This window comes from Aquarana catesbeiana, linkage group LG06, assembly GCF_042186555.1.
Source record: "Aquarana catesbeiana isolate 2022-GZ linkage group LG06, ASM4218655v1, whole genome shotgun sequence".
Classification (NCBI taxonomy): Eukaryota; Metazoa; Chordata; class Amphibia; order Anura; family Ranidae; genus Aquarana; species Aquarana catesbeiana.
Window position 1 is genome coordinate 55703077 of NC_133329.1, and position 17520 is coordinate 55720596.

General features: G+C 42.9%; 1 pseudogene; it reads left to right on the forward strand.

The window, feature by feature from the left end:
* Positions 1-390: 390 nt before the first annotated feature.
* Positions 391-17520, forward strand: part of LOC141147571 (zymogen granule membrane protein 16-like) — a 60023-nt pseudogene continuing 42893 nt past the window's right edge.

Below are 17520 nucleotides of genomic sequence, written 5' to 3' on the forward strand. Positions count from 1 at the left end.
GGTCGGTACAGTGAGGCTGAATTCATGTGCACAGGCTGCAATGGTGGGCACAGTGAGGCTGAATTCATGGGCACAGGCTGCAATGATGGGCACAGTGAGGCTGCATTCACAGGCACAGTGAGGCTGAATTCACAGGCAGAGTGAGGCTGAATTCACAGGGCATGGTGAGGCTGCAATTGATGAGCACAGTGAGGCTGCAATTGATGAGCACAGTGAGGCTGCATTTGATGGGCACAATAAGGCTGTATTTGATGGGCACAGTGAGGCTGCATTTGATGGGCACAGTAAAGCCGCATTTGATGGGCACAGTGAGGCTACATTTGATGGGAACTGGTGAGGCTGAATTGATCTCCCGTATCATGTCTGCAGTCTCTGACCATCTCTTGTAGCATGTCTGCATTCTCTTACCATCTTTGTTATGATGTCATCAGTCTCTAACCATCTCTTGTATCATATCCGCAACCTCTGACATCTCCTGTATCATAAAAGTAATAAAAGGTCTTGCGAGCCACAAATGGATTAATGCCTCTGGAATGAGTTCCATTTAGAGATAAGCTGCAAACACTAACCACGTTTCATTTCGTGTGCATACCAAAGTTATATAAATAATTGTGTCTGCGCTGGGAAGTAGATAATATAAAAATGAAAAAAAGTATGTGATAAATAATAAATATCGATAATTCAATAAGAAAACTAACAATGTCAATAATCAAAGAAAATCAAAATTATATACTAAGCAATAATATGTGCAATTTGTCTGTGATATATGACCAAAGTGCAATATGCAGAAAAAATATTAATGTAAAATCCAGATCCCCAGATGAAGGCACGTGATCCCTGTGCCGAACACGCGTAGGGGAGGGGCCAGGACGGAGCTGTCAGCACGGAGGATCAGAGGAGACTAACACACCACACCGCACGCCATACAAGCATTCCCTGCACATTATATTCTGGATAGGATGGTGCACTCACGCACCTGCACATTGTGAGTACCCTCATGAGGGGAATTTTTTAGTTTATTTAATAAATCCCTGACTTTATTACGCTATGGAGTTTCTTCTTTCTTATATGTGAAATCATTGATGTTATATGAGCGAGCTGGAGATCAGCATCAACACACCCTGTATGAGCCCAGGAGTGACTCCAATGCGTGTTAGACACTGTTTAGTTACTGTGTCACACGCTCAGAGGTGAGCGCATACACGGTTGGGGGTCACAGAAGGGCACTGAAGCATGTTTTATTCTGTACACTGTTAAAGATGAGCATGATGGATACCAGTTTTTATGGACACTATGTTTATGCACTTTACGGTTGTTACTTATGAACTTTTTTGAACTTAGACGTGGATACTCTATTGTTATGCAATCAGCACTTGGATTTTACATTAATATTTTTTTGCATGTTGCACTTTGGTCATATATCACAGAAAAATTGCACATATTATTGCTTAGTATATAATTTTGATTTTCTTTGATTATTGACATTGTTAGTTTTCTTATTGAATTATCGATATTTATTTATCACATACTTTTTTTCATTTTTATATTATCTACTTCCCAGCGCAGACACAATTATTTATATAATCTCCTGTATCATGTCTGCAGTCTCTGAGGGAGTATGCAGAGGAGTCAAGAATGGGAGCACTGCCGGGATGGGGGTCATGGGAGAAGTCAGACATGTGTGGACTGTGGTGAGGAGACTGTAGAATAAAACCAGAGCCACCAAGCTGGAGCCAACTGACTGAGCCCTGCATGGTGCACCTGAGAGGAGGTCAGTGACAGCACCGCAAGGCCAGTCGGACTGTCCAGAGAGACAGTGGTGGTATTCTTCTCCTCAAGCTCATCTGGGGCCAGAGGACCGAGTTCAGTGGAAGGCAGAAACCACTAAGAAAAGACTTCCTGGATTGGCGGTACCTCCTTGGGGGTCATCATCTCCTCTGTCTGCAGCAGGTTTAGAGGAACAGTCCCCACTCAGCACACAGGGTCACAGCAGCTCGTGGTGGAGCTGTCTTTTAAGTGGTTCTTGGCCTTCTGAGACCACATTGTACACAGGGGTTGGTGGGAAAGGCTGTTTGTCCACACAATTGGGGTGCGTTCCCACTTAGGTTTCAACTTGCTACCTCTTTCACATTTCAGGTTCTTTACCAGGACCTGGCCCAGTCAGGTCAACGCCCTCAACCCGATACAACACCTTTGGGATGAATTAGAGCAGAGGCTGTGAGCCAGGACTTCTCGTCCTACATTAGTGCCGGACCTCACAAATGCGCTTCTGGAAGTTCCCATAGACACACTCCTAAACCTTGTGGATGGCCTTCCCAGAAGAGTTGAAGCTGTTATAGCTGCTAAGGGTGGGCGAACTCAGTATTGAACCCTACGGACTAAGATTGGGATGCCATGAAAGTGGTAGTAGACTCTGTGCTATTTGTACCTACAGGTAAGCCTATCATAAGGCTTACCTGTAGTTACTGTGAATATCACCACAGTACCTAGTGTTCCTGGCGTGCACTCTGAAAGTCCGACTTACAGTGTAGGGCCTTCAGAGCAAGGGCCAGAAATGCAGCAGTGATGTCATCGTGTCCCCAGCTGTCTCAGCAGTGACATTGCGGAGTGGGGGGCTTTGTTCTAAGGTAAGTTTCCCATAATGTGCTAGTATGCAAAGCATACTAGCATATTATGACATTGCCTTGCGGGATTTTTTTTTTTATAACAACCAGCGCTTGACTAAAGTGTGCATGTAAAGGTCCCAATACTCTTGACAATATAGTGTATATAGACACATGTATATATTGGAACTTTGCACTGTGTTATCTCTTGCAACGCCCCTTTCTTCATATTATTATTAGTGGGAATGCTTTAGCAGTCCCACTATTGTTATTCAATTTTATTTATTTTTAATTTTAATTTTAATTTTATTCCGTACGTTTTTCGGTAATGCGTAACTTCTGTATACTTTCAGCTATTAAAACCATTCAACTATCAAAATGTTCGTCTCTTTTAGCTGAGGTGTGCTCTTTTTCAACTTTTTTTCTACCATTTATACTTTTTAAAATATTAAGCTTTTTATCACTTTTTTTTAACATTGAAGTCAATGGGAGCATGCTTGAAATCCTTAAATTTTTCTTCCGCTCCCAAAAGTTTCAGCTCCTTCATACTTTCACCTAGAGACACCAAACAAACTTTAAAATGTTCACAAAATATTCAGCTATCTGGCTATATCTTTTCAGTTTGATATCTTTTACAGTTTTTGAGAAAAAGCTTTTTGTTTAGAGGTCATTTCAAGAAATTTTAGCCATTAATCAGAGTGTACTGTGTGTGTTTTGTTGCCATGGTTACCAAAGCTTCTGTTATACACAGGGTGGGAGGTGGCTGGAGCATCTCAGCTCTGATTAGAGCCCGGGGGAGGGGACAAAAGCTGGAAAATCAGAACATGATTTCTAAACTGCCGCCACTCCCTCATTTTCAAGCCCACCTACATAAATCTTATATCAAAACGTTAAGCTATCCCTGCTGCCACTAAACATGTCCACGGCTAAGCCATAGTCCTGATAGTTTTCACAATATGACCATTTGTTTGCAACTCACGCCGTCCATTGACATTCATTGAAACTACACTCTAGCCCCTTCAAATTTGAAGGGCAATTTCTAAACTGCGACTGTGCCTTCATTTTTAATATTTCAGAGACATACTATACATCAAAATCTAGGTCTGGGTCTTGTGATTCTCACAATATAAAGATCTTCGCTGTAGGATGTATAGTTTTTAAAATACGGCCATTTGTTTAGAGGTCATTTCAGGAAATTTTAGCCATTAATCAGAGTGTACTGTGTGTGTTTTGTTGCCATGGTTACCAAAGCTTCTGTTATACACAGGGGGGGAGGTGGCTGGAGCATCTCAGCTTTGATTACAGAGCCCGGGGGAGGGGACAGACACACCATGTACTGATTTATAATAGAGGAATATGATGGGGCAGTTTTGATGGGGTAATTCTGATGGGGCAGTTTTGATGGTGGCAATATGATGGGGCAGTTTTGATGGTGGCAATATGATGGGGCAGTTTTGATGGTGGCAATATGATGGGGCTGTTTTGATGGTGGCAATATGATGGTGCAGTTTTGATGGGGCAATTCTGATGGGGCAGTTTTGATGGTGGCAATATGATGGGACAGTTTTGATGGGGCAATTCTGATGGGGCAGTTTTGATGGTGGCAATATGATGGGGCAGTTTTGATGGTGGCAATATGATGGGGCTGTTTTGATGGTGGCAATATGATGGTGCAGTTTTGATGGGGCAATTCTGATGGGGCAGTTTTGATGGTGGCAATATGATGGGACAGTTTTGATGGCAATATGATGGGGGCAATTTTGCTGGGGGCCGTTTTAGCAATTCAGCATTCCCACGCATTTTCCCCAGGAAATGCATTTTCTAGTTATTATTAGTGGGACTGCTTTAGCAGTCCCACTATTGTTATTCGATTTTATTAGTGGGAATGCTTTAGCAGTCCCACTATTGTTATTCGATTATATTTATTTTTATTCCGTACGTTTTTTGGCTCTGCGTAACTTCTGCATACTTTTAGCTATTAAAACCATTCAACTATTAAAATGTTCATCTCTTTCAGCTGATGATGGGACTTTTTCAACTTTTTTTCTACCATTTATACTTTTTAAAATATTAAGCTTTTTATCACTTTTTTTAACATTGAAGTCAATGGGAGCATGCTTCAGATCCTTAAAATCTTCTTCCGCTCCCAAAAGTTTCAGCTCCTTCATACTTTCACCTACAGACGCCAAACAAACTTTAAAATGTTCACAAAATATTCAGCTATCTTGCTATATCTTTTCAGTTTGATATCTTTTACAGTTTTTGTGAAAAAGCTTTTTGTTTAGAGGTAATTTCAGGAAATTTTAGCCATTAATCAGAGTTTACTGTGTGGCTTTTGTTGCCATGGTTACCAAAGCTTCTGTTATAATCAGGGCAGAGGTGGCTGGAGCATCTCAGCTCTGATTACAGAGCCCGGGGGAGGGGACAGACACATCATGTACTGATTTATAATAGAGGAATATGATGGGGCAGTTTTGATGGGGCAATTATGATGGGGCGGTTTTGATGGTGGCAATATGATGGGGCAGTTTTGATGGGACAATTCTAATGGGCCAGTTTTGATGGTGGCAATATGATGGGGCAATTCTGATGGGGCAGTTTTGATGGGGAAATTATGATGGGGCAATTCTGATGGGGCAGCTTTAATGGTGGCAATATGATGGGGCAGTTTTGATGGGGCAATTCTGATGGGGCAGTTTTGATGGTGGCAATATGATGGGGCAGTTTTGATGGGGCAATTCTGATGGGGCAATTCTGATGGTGGCAATATGATGGGGCAGTTTTGATGGGGACAATTTTAATGGAGCAGTTTTAAAGGTGGCAATATGATGGGGCAGTTATAATGGGGGCAGTTTTGATGGTGGCAATATGATGGGGTAGTTTTGATGGGGAAAATGTTTATGGGGCAATTATGATGGGGCAGTTTTGATGGTAATGTGATGGGGGCAGTTTTGCTGGGGGCCATTTTAGCAATTCAGCTATTCAGCATTCCTACGCATTTTCTAGTTATTATTTATTATTTAATTGTATTCCGTATGTTTTTTGGCTCTGTGTAACTTCTGCATACTTTTAGCTATTAAAACTATTCTACTATTAAAATGTTCGTCTCTTTCAGCTGATGATGGGACTTTTTCAACTTTTTTTCTACTATTTATACTTTTTAAAATATTAAGCTTTTTAACACTTTTTTTAACATTGAAGTCAATGGGAGCATGCTTGAAATCCTTAAAATCTTCCGCTCCCAAAAGTTTCAGCTCCTTCATACTTTCACCTACAGACGCCAAACAAACTTTAAAATGTTCACAAAATATTCAGCTATCTGGATATATCTATTCAGTTTGATATCTTTTATAGTTTTGTGAAAAAGCAGTTTGTTTAGTGGTCATTTCAGGAAATTTTAGCTATTAAACAGAGTGTACTGTGTTGCTTTTGTTGCCATGGTTACCAAAGCTTTTGTTATACACAGGGAGGAGGTGGCTGGAGCATCTCAGCTCTGATTACAGAGCCCGGGGGAGGGGACAGACACACCATGTACTGATTTATAATAGAGGAATATGATGGGGCAGTTTTGATGGGGCAATTCTGATGGGGCAGTTTTGATGGTGGCAATATGATGTGGAAGTTTTGATGGGGACAATTTTGATGGAGCAGTTTCGATGGTGGCAATATGATGGGGCAGTTTTGATGGGGCAGTTTTGATGGTGGCAATATGATGGGGCAGTTTTGATGGAGCAATTCTGCTGGGGCAGTTTTGATGGTGGCAATATGATGGGGCAGTTTTGATGGTGGCAATATGATGGGGCAGTTTTGATGGGGCAATTCTGATGGTGGCAATATGATGGGGTGGTTTTGATGAGGCAATTCTGATGGGACAGTTTTGATTGTGGCAATATGATGGGGCAGATTTGATGGGGACAATTTTGATGGGGCAATTCTGATGGGCCAGTTTTGATGGCAGTATGATGGGGGCAATTTTGATGGAGGCCGTTTTAGCAATTCAGCATTCCCACGCATTTTCCCCAGGAAATGCATTTTCTAGTTTATATTATTATTTCTTTATTATTCCGTACGTTTTTTTGGCTCTGCGTAACTTCTGCATACTTTCAGCTATTAAAACCATTCAACTATTAAAATGTTCGTCTCTTTCAGCTGATGATGGGACTTTTTCAACTTTTTTTCTACCATTTATACTTTTGAAAATATTAAGCTTTATAACACTTTTTTTAACATTGAAGTCAATGGGAGCATGCTTCAAATCCCTAAAATCTTCTTCCGCTCCCAAAAGTTTCAGCTCCTTCATACTTTCACCTAAAGACGCCAAACAAACTTTGAAATGTTCACAAAATATTCAGCTGTCTGGCTGTATCTTTTCAGTTTGATATCTTTTACAGTTTTTGTGAAAAAGCTGTTTGTTTAGTGGTAATTTCAGGAAATTTTAGCTATTAAACAGAGTGTACTGTGCTGGTTTTGTTTTCATGGTTACCAAAGCTTCTGTTATACACAGGGGGGAGGTGGCTGGAGCATCTCAGCTCTGATTACAGAGCCCGGGGGAGGGGACAGACACGCCATGTACTGATTTATAATAGAGGAATATGATGGGGCAGTTTTGATGGGGCAAATCTGATGGGGCAGTTTTGATGGTGGCAATATGATGGGGCAATTCTGATGGGGCAGTTTTGATGGTGGCAATATGATGGGGCAGTTTTGATGGGGCAATTCTGATGTGGCAGTTTTGATGGTGGCAATATGATGGGGCAGTTTTGATGGGGACAATTTTAATGAAGCAGTTTTAAAGGTGGCAATATGATGGGGCAGTTTTGATGGGGGTAGTTTTGATGGGGCAGTTTTGATGGTGTCAATATGATGGGGCAGTTTTGATGGTGGCAATATGATGGGGCAGTTTTGATGGGGCAATTCTGATGGGGCAGTTTTGATGGTGGCAATATGATGGAGCAGTTTTGATGGTGGCAATATGATGGGGCAGTTTTGATGGGGCAATTCTGATGGGGCAGTTTTGATGGTGGTAATATGATGGGGCAGTTTTGATGGTGGCAATATGATGGGGCAGTTTTGATGGGGGAATTCTGATGGGGCGTTTTGATGGTGGCAATATGATGGGGCAGTTTTGATGGGGCAATTCTGCTGGGGCAGTTTTGATGGTGGCAATATGATGGGGCAGTTTTAATGGGGACAATTTTGATGGGGCAGTTTTGATGGCAGTATGATGGGGCAGATTTGATGGGGGCCGTTTTAGCATTTTCTAGTTTTTATTATTATGACATATTAGTGAGACAGAATGTCTGCGTCTCCTCCAGCTCTCACCTCCCCCCTCCAGTCACAGCAATGTAGAGATCACAGGAGGGGGAGGAGGTAAAATCTCCTCATGTCTGACCAGCCCCTCCTATCAGCACACATAGAATGCAATGATTTGTGGGACTTGTCGTGTCTTCTTATCTCAGGGAACTACAACTCCCAGATGACATTACCAGGCGGAAACAGGAAGTAGAAGAGAAGCTCTGAGTGTATTTTGTAGAAGAACTCAGAAGAGATCCAGAACATCGGGGTATGAAATGTTTAGAAAAGAAAGAAATTATTCTGTACATGAAGATTGTCCTCTGTTAGGAATGATTTAATTTTTAGTGCTGAAGGTGAACTTATACGTTAACCGCTTAAAGTGGTGTTCAAGCCGAAATTATACTTTTTAAATAAAAATACCCCTATAATACACAAGCTTAATGTATTCTAGTAAAGTTAGTCTGTAAACTAAGGTCTGTTGTGTTAGTTTATAGCAGTAGTTTGTTATTTTATAAACTTACACCAGGCCGTGGCCATCTTAAGTGTGGGCATCTGAAGCCAGACTGTATTTCTTCCTGGATCTCATCCTTGCAGATCTCGCACATGCTCAGTGCAGCACAAGCAGTGTAATAGGTTTCAGGTCAGGTTTCCATAGCAATGGCAGTGTCAGAGGAAGTTGCCGCCCCTTCCCAAAAGGCATTGCAAACAGGAAATGATGCGATGGGCCACGGCCAGGGAGGAGGAAGTAAAAAATGAATTAAGCAGATATACAGTAGGTGCTGAGAAAAAAAAATATCTAATTCGTTTACAGTGCACAGTTTAGTGAGGGATGCTAAAGGGACACTAGTTAATGGGAGGTCAAGCCTAGAGAGAAGCTCGTGGATGTAAACTGGCAACCGAGCGGCGTGCGCCTCAGCTGCGCTCCACACTCTCTCTGACTTCCGCATGTGACGTAGGTACGTAGCTCTGCCTTATGCGTTTCGTCATCGACGTTGTCAAAGGCGTGTTTTTTAAAGGGGGGCTGCAAGCCTGGGTCCGTGAGCGCGGAAACCTTTCTCTATTACTAAGCATCTTTGGGGTGGTTTGGGAGCACTGTATGCAGCGCTCCTAAACCGCCCCTGCCTATTGAAATTAATGGGCAGCGCTTCCGAAACGCCTGAAAAGTGCTTCGGAAGCGCCCCAATATGTGAGTTTTTAACCCTTTCTTTGGGGGTTAAAAGCACCCCACTAGCGGCCCAAAAGCACCGCTTAAACAGCACTAAAGCGAGCAGCACTTTATCGCTGACGGCCAGCACTTTGTGTGAAAGCATTCTTGGGCTACTTTCACATAGAGGCGTTGGGGCGTGTCCGCGGTAAAGCTGCTATCTTTTGCGGCGCTTTTTGGACACTAGCGGGACGCTTTTAACCCCCGCTAGTGGCCAAAAAAGGGTTAAAACCGCTGGCAAATCGCCGATGTAGCAGCACTTTGCCGGCGGTTTGGCTGCGCTGCCCATTGATTTCAATGGGCAGGGGCGCTTTAGGAGCGGTGTATACATCCCTCCTACAGCGCTGCAAAGATGCGGCTAGCAGGACTTTTTTTTCCGTCCTGCCAGCGCACCGCTCCAGTGTGAAAACACTCGGACTTTCACATTGGAGTGAAAGGGCGCTTTGCAGGCGCCATTTTTAGCGTTATAACACCTGCAAAGCGCCTCAGTGTGAAAGCAGTCTTAATATTTTCCACAAAATGAAGGCCCAATTTAACCTGAACAAATGTGGTATAATTCACCAGGATACAATTAGTAGTTGCAATGTTATGTGCTGTTTTACTAACACAAGATGTCAACTTTCACTATGAAGGAGTCCATTTGCACGTCCAAAGTGAAGATATTTTGAACTCATATAATTGTTTTTTCTTGTTTTTTTTTTGCATGATCTCTTTTTCTTTTTGTCCCATTTTCCTTTCTATTGTCCTTTTTCTCACCCTTCCTCTCACCATCTCTCTCATTCATTCATTTTTTTTTATTCATTCTGGATAGCCAAGGGAAGGGTAATAATCCCTGTAATTGTTATTTTGCCTTTTTTATGTGTGCAGAAAATGAGCGGATGTTTTTCCAGTGTGAGGGAGATCTCTTCTTGCACAGTTGTCACAGGATCAAATGTTTCCAATGGAAGAATTTGTATTTCACTTTTATGCTGCTTTTTATTATTGGGGAGTGGGCACAGCTATATTAATCAGTTAATATTAAATATTGCCTTTTACTACAAGGTCCACTTGAAGGACATATTCACATCTACACTTATATCATAGACACATTCCAAATAGATATGGCACCAGAATAAGTCTGGATGCATCTATGGTGTAATCAGTGTGTGGGCAGCTTGAATAAAATATCGGAGAGTATTGGACAAAATAAGTGGACAAAAAAGTAGTGGACAAAAAACGTGGTCAAGAAGTTGGAAGAACAGGTTCAGTTGCCAAAGCTAACACATCAGGATGAGGATTCTTATTTTCAAAGGGGCAACATTATAAGATTCCAATAAGATTTTTAAAAAAATCACAGTCACATGGTTAAAATAAAGATCCTTATCCTTGTTTTAAAGAAAATGTAAACCTGAAATTTCATATTCCTGATATGTGGCTGCTGTACCATGTACTTGTATGAAAAAGTCTCCTGTTCTCTTTGTATTTCTTCCTTTGTGTGAAATCCCTGGTGTTCCTGCCAGTCCTTCTGCTTTCCCATTAAAAACTGATCACACTAGGCAGGAGAGCGCAGCCTGGTCAGTTCTTTAGCTGTGTAGGGAACTCAGCCTGCTCTTATCCACAGATCAGACTTGTACTGACATGTTGTACCCATCAGCATGCCCCTTAACTTAAAATGTGCCCATCAGAGTGAACCTTAACATAAAAAAAGGGGCATGCTGATGGACACATTTTATGATAAGGGGCACTCTGATGGGCACCACAAAATGTGCCCATCTGCATGTCCCTTAACATAAAATGTGCCCATCAGAGTGAACCTTAACATAAAAAAGGGGCATGGTGATGGACACATTTTATGATAAGGGGCACTCTGATGGGCACCACAAAACGTACCCATCTGCATGTCCCTTAACATAAAATGTGCCCATCAGAGTGCACCATAACATAAAATATGCCCATCAGAGTGCACTATAACAGATTATGCCCCACATACCTTGAGGGCAGGAGAGAGCACATTCTGCAAGCCGCAGAGGGGCGGCAGCTGTGAGATATACCTCACATGAGAGCCAGGAGAGGGGGGAGTTGGGGGCCGCAAGCAGCAGGGGGCGGGGTGCGCGTGATGTCACGCCCGGCTGGGATTAAGAGCCGCGGTGAGGAGCAGGAGGTGGGGTGCACACACGCATCATCACTGGTTGCTGGGAAACACATGGTCCCAGCAAACCAATGACTGGTACCCTGTGCAGTGGCATCCCTTTGCATTGCACTTAAAGCCAGAAATAAATAAGACTCTCCACCTTAGGGGGGAAAAAATGAGGAAAATAGGAAACAAATTTTGAGCCTAAATGTTTTTTTTACACATGACATTTACTATTATTTTTCAAGATAATGAAGCTGCTCTCACCACTGCTTGTTGTTCGTTTTTCCTGCTGCATCCAGCATCTTGGTATGGCCAAGTAAACCAGCAGGGAACATGAAATCCATCTGTCGGGTACGATCGATTCGTTATTGTAACGGTAACTCTACAATACAAAAAGCAGAGGATGGTCTCGGAAAGACACATGCAGGAAAATGTTAGGCGAGAGACAATGTGGGACAATGATGTAACAGCACTCACCGGCCGCCATGCAGGACATGTAAGAAGAAAGCAACAGAACAGACAATGTGGGACAATAACAGCACTCACCGGCCGCCATGCGGGGACATGGTGTAAGGACGCTCGCCATATGGGGCAGCCATTTAGCACTAGCAACAGACATGTCATGTGGGATGTAACAGCACTCACCGCTATGTGGTTAATGGGATATTTATTTGTATCTTTTTATTTTTTTGGTTGAAGTTCAGCTTTAATTAACAAAGTATAAGCTAAAATCTTCCATTAAACAGGGACATGATGGTCTGACTGCAGACTCAGTATGCTACTTATTGTAAAAAAAATTTTAATTAGGAAGAGCATAATTTTTCTATTGGGAATTGGCTGGTTCCTCTGCTCCCTGCCGCCTTTTAATTTGCACTGACAAGAGGCAGGATTGCTTTCTTAATTACAGATAGATTTCAGTTGGTGTCTTGGCTTTCCATGCCCATTTTGCACCTCCCTTTCTTCATGTGTTCAATACTTTTTCCCTGTGCCATTCCATTTTATTACACATAACTTCATTTCTGAACCTATTTGTTTTGGTTTCATTGTATCAATGGTGGCTAGTGATATATTTTTTATTTTTTGGGGGAGCGGCAAACAATGCACCCACAGCCTAACCTGAACCCCCCGGTCAGTCGGGTCACCCCCCCAATGAGACGGTTGGTTGGTCACACAGATGTCTACACCGCACATTGTACTGCATGCCTGCCTACAGCAGCACCATATCTAGAGAGATCATGCAGTGCCTGCGGATGCACGATGTGGTCTCTGGGACTTGTAGTCCCCCTGGGATTGTACAGGTCAGGCTCAGTATACATACTGGGGACTGTCGCTCCTCTCTGCCCATACTCTGCACGGCTCTGATCAGCAACTCATCCTCCGTACAGCTCCGCTCTCTCCCGGTGGCCGCAAAACTCTCCAGCACCCAAACCACTTGCGGGATCACCCCGGACCGCACTGCTCGGCAGGGGCCTTGCTAGGTCTGCAAAAGATCTGAGGCTAGAGCCCATAGCAGCAGTCACCAACCTTTTTGCAGGCCGGGGGGGGGTTACTTGCCACGGTCACCTGTCACCAGATGCAGCTTGTTGCTTGCCACCGTCACCTGCCACTAGATGTGGATATTCACTTGCCACGTCACCTGCCATCATTTGCAGATTGTCACTTGCCACGTCACCTGCCACCATTTGCAGATTGTCACTTGCCACGTCACCTGCCACCATTTGCAGATTGTGGGTTGTCACTTGCCAAATGATGTGGATTGTCACTTGCCATGCCAGCAAATGCCACCAAATGTGCATTGTCGCTGCATTGGTGGCAGGCTGGCAGCAATGGTCCATTTAGTGAGGGCAGGAGAGCGGAGATGCGGGGCGGGCAGTAAGAGATGTCATCTCTCTGCTCCCCGCTGCACCTCAGACATTGAAGAGGCCTGTGTTCTGACAAAATGAGCACCAGCGCTGTGAGGGCGGAAGAGCGCTGATGTGTGGCGGACAGTGAGAGATGATGTCATCTCTGCTCGTCTGCCCGCTTGCCTCTAATGCAAATCGCCGCCCACCCACAACCCGCTGGTTAGGCAGGAACCCTGCGGCAAGAGACTCGGGGCTTCGGGCCCCAGATTCAGGGCTGCAATAGCCACCCCCTAGCGATGCCACTGCTGCTCGGTGAGGCTCTGCAGCTTGGAGCCCAGGCTCTTGGAAATGCTGTACACATCTTCCAAGGACAGAGCGGCAGGAACCCACCACCATACCTTCCCCATCCTCCTCCTCCTCGTAGGTCAATGGACTCGCTTCTCCTTTCCATGAATTGGGAAACGGGTCTCACAACCAGGTGGGCTCAGGGCGCAGTGCTTTGCACCCCGAGCCCATCCTTTTTTGAAGCCCATTAGAGCCTCAGGCTCTAATCATGTGCTTCTAAAAAAAAAAAAAACTTGATTGGAATCCATGCATCCAGTGCCCCGCATGTAGATTAGGGGGCCGGACGCAGGCATAGGTGCCCCTAATGGACAGGCCACCACTGCTTTGTATGTATGGATTGCATGGGTTGTTACCAACATGTGGTAAAAATTTCATATCAACAGCACCTTTAGAAACATATTTATCTAGAAAAATGATGACGTGTTCACAGCAGAAGCTGATCAGCGGGTCCCCCAGACCCAATGTCCCCCGGCACCCGCTGATCGCTCTGTACACAGCCAGAACAGCAGTCTGCTTATGTAAACAAGGCAGATTGTCATTCTGTCAGTACAGAGGACACGGATCCTGTGTTCCTGTAAAGCAGAAACACTGATCCATGCCTTCCCCTAGTAAAAAGCACCTCCCCCACTACACTGAAACACTGGCTAGGCACACATTTAACCTTTTGGTTGCCCCTGATATCAACCCCTTCCAAGTCAGTGTCATTAGTACAGTGACAGTGCATATTTTTTAGCACTGATCTCTTTATTAGTGTCACTGGTCCCCAAAAAGTGTCAGATTTGTCCGCCGCAATATCGCAGTCCCGCTATAAGTTTCTGATCACCAACATTACTAGTAAAAAAAGAAAGAATAAAACACAAAGAAAAATACCCCATATGCTGCGTACACATGATCGGACATTCCGACAACAAAATCATGGGATTTTTTTCAGACGGATGTTGGCTCAAGCTTGTCTTGCATACACACGGTCACACAAATGTTGTTGGAAATTCCGCTTGTCAAGAACGCGGTGACGTACATCACGTATGACGAGCCGCAAAAAATGATGTTCAATAGCTAGTGTGGCTCTTCTGCTTGATTCTGAGCATGCGTGGAACTTTGTGGGTCGGAATTGTGTACACACAATCAGAATTTCCGACAACGGATTTTGTTGTTGTAAAATTTGAGAACCAGCTCTCAAATTTTTGTTTTCGGAAATTCTGACAAAAAATGTCTGATGGAGCCTACACACGGTCAGAATTTCTGACAAAAAGCTCCCATCGAACATTTGTTGTCGGAAAATCTGATCGTGTGTACGCAGCAATAGTTTGTAGACGCTATAACATCATTATAAGCTTATTGGGATTTTTTTTACAAAAAATATGTAGCAGAATACATATTAGCCTAAATTTATGAAGAAATTAGATCTTTTAAAAAAATAATTTTATTGGATGTGTTTTATAGCAGAAAGTGAAAAATATAATTTTTTTTTTCAAAATTGTCAGTCTTTCTTTGTATATAGTGCAAAAAAAAAAAAAACACGGCGGTGATTAAATACCTCCAAAAGAAAGATCTATTTGTGGGGAAAAAAAGGACATCAATTTTATCTAGGTACAGCGTCGCACGGCCGCGCAGTTGTCAGTTAAAGTAGCGCAGTGGCGTATTGCAAAAAATGTCCTGGTCAGGAAGGGGGGTAAATCTTCCGGAGGTCAAGCGGCTAACGATGGAATGCGTATGATTACCTGCAATACAGGATGTGGCCAGGAGGGGTCTCCACAGTCCAATGAGTGCAGCACACAGAGAGTCACCTAAAGATTTTAGCAAATATATTATTTTCTAAAGTTAGCCGGGGCTGCCTGGGGGGCGAATGTCTTCTCCGAATCTTGTGGCTGGGTCGATGTGGCAGAGTTTCTAACTAAAAACAGGAGAGAGAATAAATGTGTTTTCAGATCCAATATACCTCTTCAAACCTGGACTGGAGGGGTTAATGTAATGCTGGACAAGAGAAAGTAGAGGGTCTTTAGGGTACATCGCCTCTCATATGGTTTACTTCCATATTATACAGCTTTTGGTAACTTCATAAGTCTGCATGAAGAAATTCCTGAGAGGTCACAATAGACAGCAACAGTATAGTTTTTCAAAAAAGCAAACATTGTAACAAGTCACAAGGAAGACTTGGAAGACTCACAAGCAGTGGCTGATCTGTCCCAAGACCTTTGTGAACACAGCCAAGAACTGCACAGGCACCAGGATTTACATGCTTGCGTCATCTCTAAGCTGGCATCTCAGCCCAAGAAGTAGATGGTGACCCTGAAGGGTGCCTGAATAAACATGGCGTCATCCTTCTGGAGAGAAAAGCACATTAAAGGTTGTCAGGAGGTGTCCTGTGATCTCCGTGAGAGCTAATAAATGCCTGAAAATATTACACTGACATTACTTATCATTCATAGACTTAACATACAGTATCTCACAAAAGTAAGTACACCCCTCACATTTCTGTAAATATTTTCTTCTATCTTTTCATGTGACAACACTGAAGAAATGACACTTTGCTACAATGTAAAGTGAAGTGGAATCAATACGGTATTTCTATATACCTGACAAGACCAGCTGGGTATATTCACAGCAATTACCACACCCACAAGACCCTCTCAGTACTGAGGAGATAGCTTCTTGGTGAACACAAAAGAGATGACTGCAAAGTCTAAATGTTCAAAGCTATCTGATTTCATTCTGGGCGGGTATACCACTTATATACATTATTATTAGCCAATCATAATAGGGAACAAGGGGGTGGTCAATACAGGGGTGTACATTTCATATCATTACATATCATTACATATTATTAATACTCAAATGCCCAACCCCTTAAACATGGCTGACATAGCAACTATAGTAACCATGCCATCTGCTTCCATGACTCCTAGTCATGCCTTTGGTGTTCCCCTTTACACAGGACAATGTCCCAGACCGCTCTACACCACATAAGCTTTATATAGAAAGGTACGGAGCAAAGATGCTGCTGTAAGCTATATTTTCTTATATGTGTGCCTTGCAAAAACTGTTACAGTCTGTCACGGTCTGAGAATACAGAACTTAAACTAACTAGCAGATTATAGTGGTAAAGAGAAAATGTATTTTGAATGGGACTTTAACCACTTAAAATGGTGTTCCGGCCGAAATTATACTTTTTAAATAAAAATACCCCTATAATACACAAGCTTAATGTATTCTAGTAAAGTTAGTCTGTAAACTAAGGTCTATTTTGTTAGTTTATAGCAGTAGTTTGTTATTTTATAAACTTACAGCAGGCCGTGGCCATCTTAAGTGTGGGCATCTGAAGCCAGACTGTATTTCTTCCTGGACAGTGTAATAGGTTTCAGGTCAGGGTTCTATAGCAACGGCAGTGTCAGAGGAAGTTGCCGCCCCTTCCCAGAAGGCATTGCAAACAGGAAATGATGCAATGGGCTGCGGCCAGGGAGGAAGAAGTGAAAAATGAATACAGCAGATATACAGTAGGTGCTGAGAAATAAAATAAAAAAATATCCAATTTGTTTACAGTGCACAGTTTAGTGAGGGATGCTGAAGAGTTGTAAAAGTGGGTGGAACTCCACTTTAAGGACCAGCCTCGTTTTGGATGTTAGGTGTTTACATGTTTAACCACTTCAGCCCCGGAAGGATTTATCCCCTTCCTGACCCGAGCACTTTTACAATTTGGCAATGCGTCGCTTTAACTGCTAATTGCGCAGTCATGCAATGCTGTACCCAAACAAAATCTGTGTCCTTTTCTTCCCACAAATAGAGCTTTCTTTTGATGGTATTGGATCACCTCTGCCGTTTTTATTTTTTGCGCTATAAACGGAAAAAGACCGAAAATTTTGAAAAAAAATGATATTTTCTACTTTTTGTTATAAAAAAATCCAATAAACTCAATTTTAGTCATACATTTAGGCCAAAATGTATTTGGCCACATGTCTTTGGTAAAAAAATGTCAATAAGCGTATATTTATTGGTTTGCGCAAAAGTTATTGCGTCTACAAACTAGGGTACATTTTCTGGAATTTACACAGCTTTTAGTTTATGACTGCCTATGTCATTTCTTGAGGTGCTAAAATGGCAGGGCAGTACAAACCCCCC